This window comes from Pinus tabuliformis, chromosome X (genome assembly GCF_031772625.1).
Source record: "Pinus tabuliformis cultivar Carrire ecotype Pingquan chromosome X, CPIR1, whole genome shotgun sequence".
NCBI classification, from domain to species: Eukaryota; Viridiplantae; Streptophyta; class Pinopsida; order Pinales; family Pinaceae; genus Pinus; species Pinus tabuliformis.
Window position 1 is genome coordinate 979,560,908 of NC_142308.1, and position 16,806 is coordinate 979,577,713.

Below are 16,806 nucleotides of genomic sequence, written 5' to 3' on the forward strand. Positions count from 1 at the left end.
TACAAGTACTCCCTTCATTCTGATCTGAAAGAACAACTGGTTGCTGAGTGACAGGAATGCACAGAGAGGTATGTGCTTCTGCCATCTGAGTGTTAGCTGTAGGTTCCTTGACCATGAGGAATCTTGGCATATTGTCTCTCTCAAGCTCATATTCCTCAACTTCATGGTCTAGGTCATTCTTAAATAGAAAACAATCTTCAAGATCATCAAACATGACAGCCTTATCATCTTCATGAAAGAAAATATTATCTGTTTGCTGATCTATAAAACTGATTACAAGACCATCATCATTTTCAAAAGAGGAAGAATTTTCACCAACACTTTCTTGACCATGTGTGCACTGCAAATCTCTTTAGCTTGGGCTGTAACATGGCCTTTCAAGAGTTGATCTATCTCATCTTCAGACAGAGGAGATAATACTTTCTGTTTTGTTTTGCTCAAACGATTACTATCTTCTTGAAATAATGTTTCAAAACATGACAAACCTGAATGACAGTCCTGATCTTCTTCATATGACATGGCAATCAAATTATCCAAATTATCCTTTACCACTGAGTTATCAAAAGAAGATTTTTCACTTACTCGAATAAAGATCTCATCTTGTTTTTCATGAAATGGCTGAATTACCTCCTCATGAAGGCTTTGTTCTAATGAAATGATAACATTTGGGTCAATAACTCTGCCTTCTTCATTCCAGATGATCTCAACAGTAGAGCTCCTTCATGGGATTCAAAACAAGGTAGTCTTGATCATCATGATCTGAATCTAGATCTGAAATAGCTGACTTGACTTTGTCACCTTCTGAAATTTAAACTTGACTTTCATGCATGTTGTCTTCTTCTATGGACAGATCTGAAATATAACCCTCTCTTTCATCAGTTCCCATTGTGCTAAAATCTTGATCCGGCTGCAAAGTTTCCTGAGCATCTTGATGAGTATCTTCTAAGCTCTTTTTATGCTACTGAAACGGATTTTCATACAGGGCTTCCATGATCTCATCATCCATGAAATTATCATCTTCATAATATTTCTCAAGGCTTTCAATAAAACTATAAGCATGTTTGCAACAGTCCTGAACTAAATTTAATGATGGATAAGAGTCTTTATACCTTTCAAAGAACATGGCATGAAAATCCTTCAAACAGTAAATACAAGCAGGCGGAAAAATTTCATACCAGGATCAGGCTTCACCTTCCAGAGTGGCCATGAATATCTTCATCAAGCAATCTTCAGGAAAATCAACTTGCAACTTGCGAATATGTATGTGAAATCTAACCAGATGTAAATCAGCATCCTTCCTATCATCATCTTTAAATGTAGGAAAATTCCTTTGCCAATCTACCTTGGAAATTTTATTTGGAAAACCTGGAATGTGATCTCGACTCATGGGAGCATATCTTCTTACAACCCATTCCATCTTGAAAATCTTAAAGCTATTGATCTTCCTGCAGTAGAGTCACCATGAAACATTGATTTCTGGATTTTTCAGTGAATGAAGTCGCCAGGTGAATGATTTCAGCCTTCTTATATCTGATCGTTGTCCACCATCAACAATCAGATCTAAACTTGATACATGTACTGGGGCCATTAACAAGTTAAGTGTCAAGTTCACAAGCTAGACCGGAGATTGACTGAACCAGCGTTTATCTACTTTCGCTGATGCATTGCAAGAGCATTTCGAAGGCTACCTGGCATAACTTCAGGCTCCGTCTGTAGCTTATAAAAAAAATAACACTAACAAGCAAACCATTTTCTCCCCAGTATGGTCGCCACTATGTTAGAGCCTATATTTGCCTCAGGCTGAGAAGACAAGGTTCTAAGTCCACATCAAACCACACTCGGCCTCGTAGCTAGCCCTACGAGGATAGGAGAGAGCTCTCTCCGAGTCAATCTCAGCGAAAGATGATCGATGGGGCTTGAGATGATTGAAATATAAACTAAATTTAAGCTAGGTATGAAGTACAAGGATTTGATTTGAGTTTTTGAGGGTTTTGTTGGAAAAAGGGAAAGGCAAATTTTGGGTCCGGGGATGAGGCCAGATTTTTGCAGAGTTCAGGTAGGGGCAAGATAGGCAGTAGTTTTGATGCTTTGGATTGAATGAATGGGTGGATCATACTGGAGAGGAGCCAAGGAGGGAAAGAACGTCTCAAGAGTCCTCCTCAAACAGATGAAAACATGAAGAATTAAACAAAATATCAAGGCAGAGCATAGTAGTCCAATGAATTCTACCTTAATCACTCATTTGTTTAATTGTAGAAGACAAGATAAGGGAAAATGATAAAATTAACATCAGTGAACTTACAAATAAATAGAGAAACACACCACCAAAACATAGAGCCACATGGATCCCAACAAGTGCTGCAAAACCCTGGTCCTTCCTTTGCCAAAATTGCAGAAATGAAATGTACAATAGAGTGCCAAGATATCCCAAGTATCCAACCCTGAAAATGACTTAGAAATTACATAATATAGACAAGCCAAACCTATTTCCTTGCCTCTAGGGGTCGAGCTCATCATTCTAAGAGCTGTTTGAACCAATTCTAAACAAGGAATTGAAATCTAGGTAGTCAAACAACTTACCCCTATATGCTAGGAAACTGATTCACTCACTCACATTTCACCTTTTGGTGAATGAATCTTCTAGAACAAGTAAAAATGTGCCAATATTACATCATGGTTATCAAATTACATCATGAAAAGTCAAGAATAACATCAAGAAGCAAAACTGGTCAAAACTGGGATAATTGCTGAGCTGAACAGTGAAAAATAGGCAAAAATCCTCTATGCGTTGCGCTTGATTCTCTATGCGTCGCGCCACTTTGGAGCTGATTTTGAGGCACTTCCTGAAGTCCAAATTGAGCCCAAGTGTTCTTGTTGGAAATCCATGCCGGTCTACTTTCCAACCCAAGTATCATTTCTAAATTTGGCCTCCATTTGCTCTTCCAAAAGTCAGTTCTCCCAACACTGCTTCCTATGTGTCAAAATAGGGGCAGTGAGGTCATTTTTTGGGTGTTTTTGACCTCCTGAGGACTCAAAACTTGGCCAAATTTCTTGGCGATGCACCAACAACCATGATTTTTCATTCCAAATCTAGGAATGCAAAATTTTTGCAATTTGGAGCTCCCTAGCAAAAGCGCGCGCCACATAGGGAGAAAAACTCTGTTTTTTAGTGCCAAAATTTGTCAATATGCAAAAAATGCCCCAAATTTCTTGAAATTTGGGCTGGAGCTTCTCCATCAAGTTTCATACCGGGCTCAAGAGGCTTCAACCAATATCTGAAGATGATCAAGCTCCCTTTGCCTCTTTTGCTTCCTTATTGCCTTCTTTAATTTTGCCTTTAAATTCCTGATTCGTGCCTTGCAGACCTTGTTCTACGCCATGTAGTGGAAAGCCATGTGTCTCAGAAATGCTTTGTCTCTATCAGCCTTGTCTAGTAGTCCCTCTAAGTGGATGTTGACTCTCTTGAGCCAAGACTCTCGGTCGGCATTAATCTCCTGCTCAAGTGAAGCAAACTCCACCCTCCTCCTTTGGGCAGTTTGGCGATTCTCGAATATGTTTGCCACCTCTATGAGGCCTCTTGGGTGCATGTACCTTTGTGGGAGAGTCATTTTGGGTGTCCACTTCATAATTATATGAATTATCAGATGCCATCACTGCTGATAGACAAATTGGCTTGAAGAAATAGGTGTTGATGTGTTAAACTGTCTTATATTGTTTTTATGATGTGCTTGATCTCTATCACCGAGGGGAAAACAGTGAAACAAGGGACTGTTAGGAGAGGGGAAAACTAGTGGGAAATTTGGGAATGTTGGGATAGACTTAGTTAGGGAAGTATGGGATGCTATGGGAATTTTGTATAGGGTTAGGAGTTTTGTATAGGGTTATTGTTTGGGGACATTAGGAAATATGGGAAAGGGAACTTGGGATAGGGGATGAATGAATTTAAAGGGTAGTGGAACTTAGGGTATAATGAAAACAAGGGAAAAATGAGATGAGGGATTGAACTTGGTGACAAAACAGCGATTTGAAACCCTAGCAGCAAGTTTCCTTGAGGTATTTTAAAAGATAGGGTTTGACGCTTTTGTTTTAACCATTACCCTCCATCAACCACCATACCCTAGCACAAACTTGGATGAAACACAAAAATGGAGGCTCTAACTACTTGTGGAATGAAGAATTTTCAATTTGGAGGAATATTTCAATGAATTTCAGGCTTTTTAGCCCAATGCGCCGTGCCTTCCCTATGCGCCGTGCCAGTGTATTTTTGCACCGAGAAATGCAGCCAAATGCGCCGCGCCTTCCCTATGCATAGCGCTTTTTTTAGGAGACTTTTGGAGGCCTTCCCGGTGTCCAAATTGGGTGTAGGATAGTTCGTTGGAAAGGTCTTCAAATCTAATTTCCAACCCAACTAGAATTTTTCAATTTGGAGATGATTTTCCCTATCAAAAATCAAATCTCCCAAGACTGGTCAAAATGTGCCAAATGAGGCCGGCTCAAGGTAGAGTGTTGTTGCAGTCAACTTTTGAAGGTCTTCCTCAACTCCAAATTGAGCTAATGATAGCTCATAGGAGATAGTTTTGTGTCTAGTTATCATTTCACTCATCAAGAAAGTCATTTGGCCAACCATGCTAGGAGAAAACTTGATTTTCCCAAGGTCACTTCAGAGGTGCATCAATTCTCCCGAGGCAACTGTATTTTTGACATTTCTCCTAAACCATGATACCTATGTAAAAAGTGAAGGCGTTTTTCTTCCTTTGCCTATTGTGGAAAAACACCTCTCTCAATTTTCCTGAATTCATCTTTTCTTGCTCAGAAACATCATTTGCGTAAGACCTACCCCAATGTGTGGAACAGGGGATTTGTTGAAATGAAGCGAAATGAAGGGGATAGGGGGCTTCTAAATTCTTGAGGAAATTTTTAGAAGTAGGGAGGGATGTTAGGAATTAGGGGAAAGTGGAATGTAAAATATTGAGTGAGTGGAAGGGGTCCAAAAAGACAAAACACAGGCCTAGCCTTGAAAATTGTCAAGTTGTAGCAAGAAACTAGGGTTTGTGTGAAAATGAGGAATTTGGGGGATCTCCGGGATGGGAAGTGTTTAATAAGCTACATTGAGCATACAGGAAGGTGTATGAACATCAGGATACAATTTTTTCTGATGATTTTACTATCCAAGAGAAATTTCCTTCAAAACCCTAAGAGAGGGAAATGAACTTTACCTAGGCACAACTGAAGCATGAACAAGGTGTAAAATGACCCAATGGAACTTGACATGATGATGAAAACCCTCTGAATGATTGTACACACAGATGAATGGTGACATGGACCGAAATTTGGACAACTTTGATAGGAGTAAAAGCAAACCCTAGACCTAATGCCTAGTGACCAAATTTTTCTTGAAGACTCACTAAAATGACAAAATTTGACCTTGAAACTCTAAGACCACTTTGTAAGAGCATATTTGATCACTGGAGGAAGGCTACAAAGACTGACACTAACATTGGCTCCAATGGGGATGGTAGCTCCTTGGAGGTGCCAAGAACTACAGATCTCTAGGAAAGCAGGCAGTGCCTTCGTCCATTGGGCTATGGAGTCAATAACTTCAGTAAATTAACGCAAGACATTAACACAAGACTCTTGACTAATTTATTGAATGAAACTTGACTCAAACTAACTCAACTTTGAAACTAAAATTACTGAAAAAACTGACTCAATGCAAAAAGAAATGACTCATGACTGACTTAACTAAAACAAGAACTTACAAACCTTGTTTAATGGCACCAGTCCATCAAGATTTCAAATCATGATGACAACCACCTGCATACTGATGAAATATGTACAATCATGTGAAGTGGGCCTTCCAATGTAATCAATCCAATAGATGGCTACATTCCAAATTTCTGCTCTCACTTTTCTCGACCAGGTGAAACGATGAACCTGTAAGCAACTCAAAATAACCATTGAAACCAAAGATTATGATAATGAACCAGGAAATATTTATCTTTTCTAAGGCTTGCAGAAGAATGCTGAAGGGATCTTGAAAATCCTGAAGCACTAGCTTGTCTTGATATCCAACACCAAAAATACAAGTACTCCCTTCATTTTGATCTGAAAGAAAAACTGGTTGCTGAGTGATAGGAATGCACAGAGAGGTATTTGCTTCTTCCATCTAAGTGTTAGTTGTAGGTTCCTTGACCATGAGAAATCCTGGCATATTGTCTCTCTCAAGCTCATATTCCTCAACTTCATGGTCTAGGTCATTCTTAAACATAAAAAAATACTCAATATCATCAAACATGACAGCCTTATCATCTTCATGAAAGAAAATATTATCTGTTTGCTAATCTATAAAACTAATTACAAGACCGTCATCATTTTCAAAAGAGGAAGAAGTTTCACCAACACTTTCTTGACCATGTGTGCACTACAAATCTGCTTTAGCTTGGGCTGTAACATGACCTTTCAAGAGTTGATCTATCTCATCTTCAGACAGAGGAAATAATACTTTCTGTTTTGTTTTGCTCAAGCGATTACTATCTTCTTGAAATAACATTTCAAAACATGACAAACCTGAATGACAGTCCTGATCTTCTTCATAGGACATGGAAATCAAATTATCCAAATTATCCTTTACCACTGAGTTGTCAAAAGAAGATTTTTCACTTACTTGAATAAAGATCTCATCTTGTTTTTTATGAAATGGCTGAATTACCTCCTCATGAAGGCTTTGTTCTAACGAAATGAGAACATTTGGGTCAATAACTCTGTCTTCTTCATTCCAGATGATCTCAACAGCAGAGCTCCTTCATGGGATTCAAAACAAGGTAGTCTTGATCATCACGATCTGAATCTAGATCTAAAATAGCTGACTTGACTTTGTCACCTTCTAAAATTGAAACTTGACTTTCATGCATGCTTTCTTCTTCTATGGATGGATTTGAAATAGAACCCTCTCTTTCATCAGTTCCCATTGTTATAAGATCTTTATCCGGCTGCAAAGTTTCCTGAGCATCTTGATGAGTATCTTCTAAGCTCTTTTTATGCTGCTGAAACGGATTTTCATACAGGGCTTCCATGATCTCATCATCCATGAAATTATCATCTTCATAATATTTCTCAAGGCTTTCAATAAAACTATAAGCATGTTTGCAACAGTCCTGAACTAAGTTTAATGATGGATAAGAGTCTTTATACCTTTCAAAGAACATGGCATGAAAATCCTTCAAACGGTAAATAGAAGCAGGCAGCAAACTTTCACACCAAGATCAGGCTTCAGCTTCTAGAGTGGCCATGAATATCTTCATCAAGCAATCTTTAGGAAAATCAACCTGCAACTTGCGAATATGTATGTGAAATCTAACTAGATGTAAAGCAACATCCTTCCTATCATCATCTTTAAACGTAGCCAAATTCCTTTTCCAATCTACCTTGGGAATTTTATTTGGAAAACCTAGAATGTGATCTCGGCTCATGGGAGCGTATCTTCTTGCAACTCGTTCCATCTTGAAAATCTTAAAGCTACTGATCTTCCTGTAGTGGAGTCACCATGAAGCATTGATTTTTGGATTTTTCAGTGTATGAAGTCGCCAGGTGAATGATTTCAGCCTTCTTATATTTGATCGTTGTCCACCATCAACAATCAGATCTAAACTTGATACATGTACGAGGGCAATTAACAAGTTAACTGTCATGTTCACAAGCTAGACCAGAGATTGAATGAAGCAGCGTTTATCTACTTTCGCTGATGCATTGCAAGAACGTTTCGAAGGCTACCTGGCATAACTTCAAGCTCCATTTGTAGCTTATAAAACAAATAACACTAACAAGCAAACCATTTTCTCCCCACTATGGTCGCCACTATGTTAGAGCCTAGATTTGCCTCAGGCTGAAAAGACAAGGTTCTAGGTCCACATCAAACCACGCTCAGCCCCGTAGCTAGCCCTACGAGGACAGGAGAGGGCTCTCTCTGGGTCAATCTCAGCGAAAGATGATCTATGGGGCTTGAGATGACTGAAATATAAACTAATTTTAGGCTAGGTATGAAGTACAAGGATTTGATTTTAGTTTTTGAGGGTTTTGTTGGAAAAAGGGAAAGGCAAATTTTGGGTCTGGGGATGAGGCCAGATTTTTGCAGAGTTCAGGTAGGGGCAAGATAGGCAGTAGTTTTGATGCTTTGGATTGAATGAATGGGTGGATCATACTGGAGAGGAGCGAAGGAGGGTAAGAGGGTCTCAAGAGTCCTCCTCAAATAGATCAAAACATGAAGAATTAAACAAAATATCAAGGCAGAGCATAACAGTCCAATGAATTCTACCTTAATCACTCATTTGTTTAATTTCAGAAGACAAGAGAAGGGAAAATGATACACATTAACATCAGCGAACTTACAAATAAATAGAGAAACACGCCATCAAAACATAGAGCCACATGGATCCCAACAAGTGCTGCAAAACCCTAGTCCTTCCTTTGCCAAAATTGCAGAAATGAAATGTACAATAGAGTGCCAAGCAATCCCAAGTATCCAACCTAAAAATGACTTAGAAATTATATAATATAGACAAACCAAACCTATTCCCTTGCCTCTAGGGGTCGAGTTCATCATTCGAGGAGCTGTTTGAAGCAATTCTAAACAAGGAACTGAAATCTAGGTAGTCAAACAACTTACCCGTATATGCTAAGAAACTGATTCATTCACTCACATTTCACCTTTTGGTGAATGAATCTTCTAGAACAAGTAAAAATGTGCCAATATTACATCATGGTTATCAAATTACATCATGAAAAGTCAAGAATAACATCAAGAAGCAAAACTGGTCAAAACTGGGTGAATTGCTGAGCTGAACAATGAAAAATAGGCAAAAATCCTCTACGTGCAGCGCTTGATTATTTATTCGTCGCGCCACTTTGGAGCTGATTTTGAGGCACTTCGTGAAGTCCAAATTGAGCCCAAGTGTGCTTGTTGGAACTCCATGCCTGTCTACTTTCCAACCCAAGTGGAATTTCTGAATTTAGCCTCCATTTGCCCCTCCAAAAGCGCGCGCCACGTGGCGCGGCGCATAGGGAGAAAAACTTTGTTTTTTAGTGCCAAAATTGGTCAAAATGCCAAAAATGCCCCAAATTTCTTGAAATTTGGGCTGGAGCTTCTCCATCAAGTGTCATGCTAGGCTAAAGAGGCTTTGGCCAATATCTGAAGACGAGCAAGCTCCCTTTGCCACTTTTCCTTCCTTATTGCCTTCTTTAATTTTGGCTTTAGATTCCTGATTCGTGCCTTGCAGACCTTGTTCCGTGCCATGTAGTCGAAATCCATGTGTCTCAGCAATGCTTTGTCTCTATCAGCCTTGTCCAGTGGTCCCTCTAAGTGGATTTTGACTCTCTCGAGCCAAGACTCTCGGTCGGCATTGATCTCTTGCTCAAGTGAAGTAAACTCCACCCTCCTCCTTTGGGCAGCTTGGCGATTCTCGAATATGTTTGCCACCTCTATGAGGCCTCCTGGGTGCATGTACCTCTGTGGGAGAGTCATTTTGGGTCTCCACTTCATAATCATATGAATGATCGGATGCCATAACTGCTGATAGACAAATTGGCTTGAAGAAACAGGTGCTGATGTGTCAAACTGTGGTATATTGTTTTTATGATGTGCTTGATCTCTGTCACCAAGGGGAAAACAGTGAAACAAGGGACTATTAGGAGAGGGGAAAACTAGTGGGAAATTTGGGAATGTTGGGATAGACTTAGTTAGGGAAGTATGGGAATTTTGTATAGGGTTAGGAGTTTTGTATAGGGTTAGGGTTTGGGGACATTAGGAAATTTGGGAAAGGGAACTTGGGATAGGGGATGAATGAATTTAAAGGGTAGTGGAACTTAGGGTATAATGAAAACAAGGGAAAAATGAGATGCAGGAGTGAAATTGGTGCCAAAACAGCAATTTGAAACCCTAGCAGCAAGTTTCCTTGAGGTATTTTAAAAGATAGGGTTTGTTGTTTTTGTTTTAACCATTACCATCCATAAACCACCATACCCTATCACAAACTTGGATGAAACACAAAAATGGAGGCTCTACCTATTTTTGGAATGAATAATTTTTAATTTGGAGGAATATTTCAATGAATTTCAGGCTTTTTAGCCCAATTAGCCGCGCCTTCCCTATGCGTCGCGCCAGTGTATTTTTGCACAGAGAAATGCAGCCCAATGCGCCGCGCCTTCCCTATGCATAACGATTTTTGAAGGAGACTTTTGGAGGCCTTCCTGGTGTCTAAATTGGGCACAAGATAGCTCTTTGGAAAGGTCTTCAAATCTACTTTCTAACCCAACTAGAATTTTTCAATTTGGAGTTTATTTTCCCTATAAAATATCAATTATCCCAAGACTAGTCAAAATGTGCCAAATGAGGCTGCCTCAAGGCAGAGTGTTGTTATAGTCAACTTTTGAAGGTCTTCCTCAACTCCAAAGTGACCTCATGATAGCGCATTGGAAACCTCTTTGTGTTTAATTATCACTTGACTCATCAAGAAAGTAATTTGGCCAACCATGCTAGGAGAAACCTTGATTTTCCCAAGGTCACTTCAGAGGTTCATCAATTCTCCTGAGGCAACTATATTTTTGACATTTCTCCTAAACCATGACACCTGTGTAAAAAATGAAGGAGGTTTTTCTTCCTTGTCCTATTATAGATAGAAACCTCTCTCAGTTTTCCCGAATTCATATTTTCCTGCTCAAAAACATTATTTTAGTAAAACCTACCCCAATGTGTGGAACAGGGAATTTGGTGAAATGAAGCGAAATGAAGTGGATAGGGGGTTTCTAAATTCTTGAGAAAATTTTGAGAAGTAGGGAGGTATGTTAGGACACAGAGGAAAGTGGAATTTCAAATATTGAGTGAGGGGAAGGGGTCCAAAAAGGAAAAACACAAGCCTAGCCTTGAAAATTGTCAAGTTGTAGCAAGAAACTAGGGTTTGTGCGAAAATGAGGAATTTGGGGGATCTCCGTGATGGGAAGTGTTTAATAAGGTACCTTAAGGATAGGGGAAGGTGTATGAACATGAGGATACAATTTTTGTTGATGATTTTACCATCCAGGAGAAATTGCCTTCAAAACCCTAGGAGAGGGAAATGAACTTTACCTAGGCACAATTGAAGCATGAACAAGGTGTAAAATGACCCAATGGAACTTGACATGATGACAAAAACCCTCTGAATGATTTTACACTCAGCTGAATGGTGACATGGATCGACATTTGGAAAACGTTGACAGGAGTAAAAGCAAACCCTAGACCTAATGCCTAGTGACCAAATTTTGCTTGAAGACTCACTGAAATGACAAAATTTGACCTTGACACTCTAAGACCAATTTGTAAGAGCATATTTGATCACTGGAGGAAGGCTACAAGGACTGACACTAACATTTCATATTGTTTTCATCGGTCTATTAGCTTCCACTGGTTGAAAATAGAAGTAGATTCCTATATTGCACTTTAGTAAATTGCATCAAATTGTGAATCTACAGGATTTTCTACAAAGGCTTGGAATGACAAGAATATTAAGCAGAAGAGGTTTCAGGTAGGATACCTTTTTCTCCTATATGACAATAAGTTTGTGAAATTTATAGGGAAATTCGAGATGCATCGCTTAGGCCCATATTTTGTTAAGCATATTACTGATGGAGGTGCAGTCCAATTAGTGAAGTTAAATGGTGAATTGATTCAAGGAAGTCTAAATGGAAGTAGGTTGAAGTTGTATAGTGACAACCGTACCCCTATAGCTATGCTCTAAGGAAGAAAGGAGAAAATTATTAATGCCACCTGCAGTTGAAAGTGGGCACTGGTCAATAAACTACACTGCAAAGAGCTTCGACGTAAGGAAGTTACTTCACTATAGTATGGATTATGTCAAAGTACATAGGAGTTGTGATGCAAGATTAGATGTTCACTACACTATGGGATGTGTTGAAGTTCGTTGGAAAAATATGATCGTTAAAAGGGAAAGTTAATGTTAAAATACGTGAAAATTGCATTTATGAGGATAGATTGGCATGATCTAAGGACAGATATGCAATTAATGAATGCAATCTAGACAAAATCAAATCTAATGATGGGGTTCATATTTTAGACTTGTTATAAAAGGACACCTCCCACCCAGATTTGGAACTTTTCTAATTTGATAGCTCGAGTATTGATAGTGCGAAGAAATTGCAAAGTATTTTTGCATGAACGTCCTGCCAACTGAAGAATTTGTGCATATATTCAACAAGAGAGTCTTATAGGGAGTCATGGAATTGGCCATCACAACAACCGCTGGTATGCCGACACCATCAATTGAGATGCTTGCAGTAGCATCAACCACAACAGCATCAACAAAAAAACAACCAAGATTGTCAAGGAAGAAACTGACCAAGGAAGAGAGAACCAAGAAGAAATAGGATAATAAATTTTCCAACCCTCAACCACAACTCGAGCAAGTCATAGATAGTGAAGGGGAAATGGAGGAGGTGAAGAAGTAAATAGGTGGTGAAGCATTTCCATCGCCTCTACCACCATACGTTCCACCAAGGAAACTGAATGCTAAACTAGTCAAAGACTCAAAGGATGCAAAGTTTGGAACCTTCACACTCCTACTTCCAGATAAAGTACCATTTACTAGGGAATTGATTAGAAAAATATCATCGCTGAAGTTCGGGGATTATGATTTTAACGACATGAAGAAGTACCCTCAGTTCACACTAGATAGCGAATTGACAAGGTTAGAACAACAAAAATTGGAAAATGGGTTGACAGAGTTGAGATTATTGAATATGTTAAATTTTTCACACTTTGGCAGAAGTCCGGGGAACACTGCATGTGTTCATTAGTTTTTCATACTAGTGCATGATGAGGGCTTATGGATAGGAAATAAGATCCCTATAGACCCAATGTTAAACTGGAGGATCACATGACTACCATAACAAGGGTGGAACACCACAGAAGAATTTGTCAAAAAGGATCAAGACCATTCCATAGTGGATAGCATGAAGAATAAGTTTAAGCTAGAAAAAGGAAAAAGAGTCTATGACATAAATTTCATTAGTGACTAGGTAATTCACTTCGCAATGCACATATTGGCTGGGAAGATCATGAGAAAATGTCGGTTGAATGAAGTTCCTGCATCAATGGTTTCACTGGCCATGGAGTACGCCAAAGGGGTTTAGTACAACTTGGCCGAATACTTGTGCAAGGAATTTATGGACGATTGTTGTGAAGTCTAGGAGAAAGGTACCACATTCCATTATGCGTGTCTAATTTTATTATTGCAATGTTAGCATGGAGAGAGCTGGAGGATTCACAGTCCCCCTCAGTAGCATTAGATGTTTGTGAACTCGCGTGGTATGCCTCACTATGGTTTACCACTCAACCATTGTGAGCTATGGAGAATTTATTTTTTTGTATTATAGCATATGAATTTCCATATACTAGTGAACCACCATCCTCACCTGTCGTCGAGCCTATACAAATAATATAGCGTTGTTGCGAATTTTAAGGTCAGTTTTCCCAGAGTGTATATACAAGCTCGCAGGGATGCAATCAATAAATTACATCCCCTTCCATATGTGGTCACGGAGGATGATCTCTTAGAAGAATCACAACAGTGGCCCACAGAATGGATGACTACGTTGAAGGCAAAGGTAGGAGCAGGAGATAGTGTGACAAAGGAAGGGAAGGACACTTCACATCATAGTGAAGTGAGTGGAAAATACAAGGACAAAGATAAGGATGAGTAAAAATAAAAGGAAGAGGAGCAACATGATGAGGGTCTCCCGGATCCTCCTAAGGGAGATAAGCACAATAGCAAAGCTGAAAAGGAAGAAAAAAAATAAGTTTTTATAGAAAAGACAAAATCATAGGGCGAAACTGTCATGAAGATTAAGAAAAGAAAAAGGCAGATAAGACAAAGGATATCACACCAATGGTCCTTACTGATGCGGACCTAGAGCAGATCAGAGATAGTTTTTTGGAGGCAAAAACTAAACCTGAGAACATATTAGAAGATCGCTACGATACACTTCTAACTAGTGTCATAGAGCATATCACAAAATTAAAGATACTCATGCAAACGGTTACAAAACCAATGTAGATAGAGGAAAGGGTTGGAGTATGTTATAGACATTTTTGTGCCCTACAACCTCAAGCATGAAATGTCCATAAAACAAGGGCTCCTAAGTCCCTAAAAGTGTTGTTCTAACCCCTAAAGGAACAAGGTCAACAGATTACAGCTTCTCCCAGAAGTTCTCCATGAAAAGCTACTCAAAATTGGTCAAAACAGGATCATTGCAGCTGCTCCACTGGCTAGGTGTGTTGCATCTCACCCAAATGCACTGTGAGGGTGCGTTGCATTTCAAAACTCCCTTCTGTGGGGTGTGATGGGCGAGAAATGACAAATGGCAGTGTCATTCCGCGAGGTGGAGAGGCAATGGAAGCTTCCAGAATCTTCTCCTGTGACACTTGCCTCACTGAATTCGACCAAGGATGAGTAAGAGGCCCTCAGTCTCCAAGTGGAAGCAAGAACTGACAGAGAGAAGACACTAATCAAATCACAAGCTGACTTGTCCCCCTTACAGATATCTATATATGGATCCCTCATCCCAGAGATCCGGAGGCTGGAATTTTGCATATTGTAAGGAATTGCTGTTGGTTTTGTGAGACAAACATCAGATTGTTGGGTGATCTATGCTTTATTTGAGGTGAAGAGGGGCTTCTTTGCTGGGAGGTTGATGCTGGGTCGGAACAACTGGTTGTAACTCCTCTTGGATCTTTTCTTGTTTTATCAATAAAAGCTATTTGAGTTTTCTTCCATGCTTTTGTATCATTGATGCTTGTTACATTTGTATGGTCAATTTACATCTGATCCTAGATTGTTTATGAATATACATCCATGTCTTTGTATAGTGCTATGCTTCTGTGATCTTACAGGTACTTTGTGAAGTTGGGCATGCAAGGGAGTAGGTGGCTGGAGACTGTCAAAGAAGAGAGGGATCGAATCAAAGGATTAGCGCAAGACAGAGGTTGGTCCTTCTATTCCTCTCTATCTATAATTCATAAAGGAAAAACATAAGTAGCTTTTCTCTGTTTGTTTCTAAGGCAGCTGTCACACCTTAGTGGGATAGAGTAGTTCTATATAGACACTTTTCCCTGTAACAAAATGGCGACTCCGCTGGGGACGTATTAGTTTGTTTGTTTATCATTCTTTGTTGTTTGTTTCATAAACTTACAAGTAGCATTCGAACTGCATTTACCATAACAAATGCAAAGTAGATAACTACTCCTTCAATCCATTCACTGGATCTGTTTATGATTTAAACAACTAATTCACAAACTATCTAATTGCCCTTGTGATAGCTCTTAGATCCTCCTTAGATCTACCCCTGATTGTTGCATTACTGATTGCTTTTTACTCGGCCAAAAACCAAGAACTGAACTGCAAATTGTGACCTGGAACCCGAACAGAGTCTCGTTTCTGGCCCAGCGCAGGTACTGTTCAGAGATTCTGAATTTCAGCGCACTTCCCGAGTGGACAACCTGCGCTGCATTTCAGATTCCCTGTGTTACAGGTGCGCTGATCAGACTAGCTCTGTGCAGTTGTGGCTTCCGTGGATAATCCTTTCCAGTTCTATTCCTGAATTTTGCTGCCTGTGATCAGTATATGTCTGTCTGAAACTCCTTTGGCTTGCTGTTATTCTGCCTCCTTTGTACAAAAGAACTGTAGATTTTTTTGTGTGTTTGTTGAGTCATTTACAATTTTCCTTTGCAAAAGTAGCATAGTCATACTGTCGTCCTTTGATTTGAATCTGTCGCAAGTGTCGATTTCAATCATAGGAGAAAGTTTGATTGCTGTTGATGGTCGATTATCCTGTTACTATTGCTTTTGGTCTAAATTTGTAATTTTCTAGTGTCAAAAACAAGTATTCATTTCAAAATCGTAAGGTGTCGTAATCATCTCTATTTTTGATTTCGAAAAGAAGCTTGTTTATGTTTGTCGCTTGAAAAGAAATTCAGATTTGTACATCAACTTTCTTTTTAGCATCCATAGACTAAGAAAGTCAAAAACAAATACATGCATGTGCATTTGCATATAGACAGTCTGTTTGGCTTGATTTAGGAAAGTTCATTTACAGTGTGCTCTTTGCTCTTTGTGAAAAGATTCTGTCTTTCTTTTCCCTAGTAGCTAGGATTTTCATTGCACAAAAGAGATAAAAAGTTTGTTTATCATCTTTAGATTGCATTTTAGGAATTACATCTACATTTCGTGGTGAACCTGAAAGGCAAACTTCATAAGCAAGATCAACTTAAAATAAATTCAATGAATCTAACAACGCTTTGGAACTTAACGCACAACATTTAGAGGTCTAGGCTAGAGACGTATTCCGGCGTCGTAAAGCCTAGTAACTATTGTTCTCACTGATGGTTGGGTGATTCCTCCACTTTGAGACGATAAGTGCCAGTACGGACTTGTGCTCCCACGTACCGTCGAGTATATTTTGGGAGACCCCTATAGGCTTAAAACCTTTATCCATAGGAAGCCGTGTCTGCCACCCTATCGATCGCAATGCACTAAACACAGCATTCGGGAAGATTGACTGCCGTACCGTAAAAAGTATTCTACAGTTTTGCGATTGGTTTGGTACTCCCTCTACCTAGACTTCCAGAGTAGTCCCTTTCGTTCCTTTTCAGACTCCTTAACGGAAAAGGTCCATCTGAGCACTTGTCACTTCAGGCTCATTAAAAATCGAAGGCGACTAGAGTCATCTTTTGTTTTTTCTCGACTCTTAAAAACTGAAAAAACA